This window comes from Schistocerca americana, chromosome 10 (genome assembly GCF_021461395.2).
Source record: "Schistocerca americana isolate TAMUIC-IGC-003095 chromosome 10, iqSchAmer2.1, whole genome shotgun sequence".
Classification (NCBI taxonomy): Eukaryota; Metazoa; Arthropoda; class Insecta; order Orthoptera; family Acrididae; genus Schistocerca; species Schistocerca americana.
The window spans coordinates 99,546,873-99,550,381 of NC_060128.1; the positions used below are offsets into that span (position 1 = coordinate 99,546,873).

The window sequence follows — 3,509 nt, forward strand, 5'->3', positions numbered from 1 at the left end:
TTCTCGTGCACGTTCACTAAACCAACGCCCCCCTCTCGCGCTGGGAGGGTAAGCGTGTTGTACTGTACCTTAAAGAGTTGTCCCAGGCACACATAGTACCCAAAAGCCGCCTGAATCCTCATAGCCATCGTGCTCGTCAAGGGAAGAAGGTGCGTCAGGTGGCACATCATGGGCGCGAGATAAAGGTTGACGAGTAACACTCGCTGCAGCATATCCATCGACCGTAGGGCGTTTAGTCGTACTGCCGTGCGGACTCTGAGTAACAATCTTCGGTAGTTGTCCGCAGCCGTTCTCGCTGTCTCTTTATGAAAGGTGATACCCAAACAGCGGAGGGTTTCCACCGCAGGTAAGGGTCCTTCCGTTCCTGGTTCTAGTCCACGCCCCACATGCATGAATTGTGATTTTCGGTAGTTGACCACACTTCCAGCTGCCATCCCATACGTCTGTAGCCAATCCAGTGCTGTTTGAGTCTCCCTCTCATTCCGTACGAGGAACACAATATCATCCGCGTATGCTCTGCATTTGAATGATAATTGCCGTAGGGAGATCCCGCTAAGACCGTACAAATATATGCCTCGTGGTCTGTAAATGCCGTCGGCCATATTTCTGCGTCCACCGTCGACGTTGCTAACGCCCTTGAAACGTAGATCCGATCCAAACGGCCCGCGGAGTGGCTAGTAAAAAATGTATATCCTGGTTGGTTTCGATACTTCAGGTCCCATGTATCGACTAATTCCATCCCGTTGACCAGCTCCCTAAGTTCTTGGCTAGTAGTATAGTTAGGTTGTTGGTCCTTTCTATCGAGCACACAATTAAAATCTCCGCCGAGTATGCAACCATCGTATCGTCCCTGGAACAACGGTGTAACCTCATGGGCGTAAAAATCTGCTCTGTCCCTTCTCTTATCCGAGCCTGACGGTGCGTATATGTTGATCAAACGTATTCCACCTATGGTCACGGCCGTACCACGGGCAGAAGGCAAATATTCCACTTCGTCTGCACGTATCCCTTCCTTTAATAGAATAGCTGTGCCAACGCCCCTCTCGTCACACGGAGAACAGTAAATGTCGTAACCGTAAAAGTCCGAGGGGGGAAGTACCCGAACTTCTTGTAATAGTGCTATGTCTAAATCCGCAGCCTTTATCATGTCACTGAGCATCTTGATTTTTACCGGCGTCCCAATGCTATTGATGTTAACAGACCCTATCCGATAAGCTTGTTGCATGGCTGTCAACGTAGATAGGGCACCGTACGGTCGCTAATTCTTCCGTACATAGGCTGCTGTCGTACTAACGTCCCCCGCCGTACCCTCATATGGTCTGCCGTTATTCCGTGCACCCTTCCGGTCTTACACCGGAAGAGTGCGTGGGAGCAGTTCCTCTAGCATCATCAGTTCCCCACGGGGGTGGGTCTTCTGACCAGTCCCCTAGTGTCCCATCGTTGTCGCGCGGTGCAGGCGCCGTAGCCGCCTCAGTAGCCTGTTGCCGTCTATCGAGCTCCTTCGCTGTGTCTGGAGCATCGTCAGCGGTAGGTCGTGTCGCCGTCCCGCTGTTGCATCCACGCTAGGAAGTTCTTCTGTATCCATGGTCGTCTGTTCTGTACCCGTAAACTTCTCAGAATTGTCTGCTAGATCAGAGTGGTCGTTCTCCACCGTGAGGCGACGCTTCTTCCGGCGTTTTGGTGATCGCTGTTTACGTTGCCGGGCCTCGGAATCAGAGCTCAGCATGGTCTCCAGTTGTTCGTGGGGGGCGTCGGAATCATGCGCCGTCGTATGATCGACGTCTCCAAGTGCGTTATCTGAAGGGGCCGCAAGCGGAACCGAAGAGAGGGCGTCCTGTGACTGCTGCAGGCGGTCCACCGCAACGTCGTCTTTCTGTGGCTCGCCACGATCCGCCGATGTCTGTGTGTTCTGGTACGCGTCTGTCTCGCGGCCCACGTCATCGCGTAATGCGGCGACGTAAGTCATGGGGAGCACAATCGGATGCGGCGTGAGGGGTGGATCATCCCGTGGCAGCTGTAATAACCTTCGTTGAGCACACTCAGAACGTATGTGTCCCTCCTTCCCACATCCAGAGCACGTCCTTGGTTGTCCGTCGTAAATGACAATCGCCCGACAACCGGCGATGTACAAGTATGACTGGACGTGTTTTCGGAGTTCGATCCGTATTTGTCTGACGCCATTGAGGACAGGATACGTCTTGAAACTCGCCCATTTTTCAGCCACGTGGGATAGGACCGTTCCGTAAGGACGCAGGGCGTCTGTCACCAATTCTTCTGGCACTTCGAATGGAAGCTCAAATACGCGGATCGTTCGGAGGCCCATACCGGCGTGTTCAACATTTACCGCTCCAACATTCCCGTCCGAATGACAGAAACGAAGTCCCTGTCGGTGTCAAAGTAGTAGTTCGTCACATGCCGCTTCATTGATGAGCTTGACATAGACCACGCTGCTGACTATAGATAAGTGTATTCCAACTAGAACGTCAGGTTCGATTTTCACCTCGTCCCGTAAATAACGTTCGATCTCGTAAGCCTTCGGTCGAGCATATTCGTTAGCAAAACTGAATTTCAGTGTCGATTTGCGGAACGACAAAGCCATGATTCGTTCTATGTATACCGCGACACACCGCTACACACGTAACGTAAACACCTCTCGCGCAGACGTGTGGCAGGGACGTAAACACCGTCCGAACCGCTGCGCCGCCCAAGGCTGACTGTCTGAGCTACCGAAGCACGACTCATACCCGGAACTCACAGCTTTACTTCGGCCAGTACCTCGTCTCCTACCTTCCAAACTTTACAGAAGCTCTTCTGCGAACCTTGCAGAAATAGCACTCCTGAACGAAAGGATATTGCGGAGACATGGCTTAGCCACAGCCTGGGGGATGTTTCCAGAATGAGATTTTCACTCTGCAGCGGAGTGTGCGCTGATATGAAACTTCTTGGCAGATTAAAACTGTGTGCCCGACCTAGACTCGAACTCTCCGCAGTATCCTTTCTTTCAGGAGTGCTAGTTCTGCAAGGTTCGCAGAAGAGCTTCTGTAAAGTTTAGAAGGTAGGAGACGAGGTACTGGCAGAAGTGAAGCTGTGAGTACCGGGCGTGAGTCGTGCTTCGGTGGCTCAGTTGGTAGAGCACTTGCCCGCAAAAGGCAAAGGTCCCGAGTTCGAGTCTCGGTCGGGCACACAGTTTTAATCTGCCAGGAAGTTTCATATCAGCGCACACTCCGCTGCAGAGTGAGAATCTCATTCTGGACTGTGTTGTCGTGTGACCCTGTAAATTGCTGTTATTTGCCACACTGAATGTCACTTGGTAGGTACAGTTTAAAAACAAAGCAGACGTGTAAACTACAGTGGGCCTGACAATCTTAACTTCAGTTCTTTTCCTTCGTAATTTAACGAACCTTTCACTTTGTTGACATGACAGCTGCCTTGTTTATACCATCCCTGCATACATCTATGAAACACCAAACGAAATAAGGCAAGTATCTTGCAAACGTGAAGATTTCAAA

At 51.5% G+C, this 3,509-nt stretch overlaps 1 non-coding gene across 1 annotated transcript; it reads left to right on the plus strand.

Moving 5' to 3' along the window:
* Positions 1–3,108: 3,108 nt before the first annotated feature.
* On the plus strand, positions 3,109–3,183 carry Trnal-caa. Its single transcript has one exon. It is a non-coding gene; the product is annotated as a tRNA-Leu (tRNA).
* Positions 3,184–3,509: the final 326 nt, after the last annotated feature.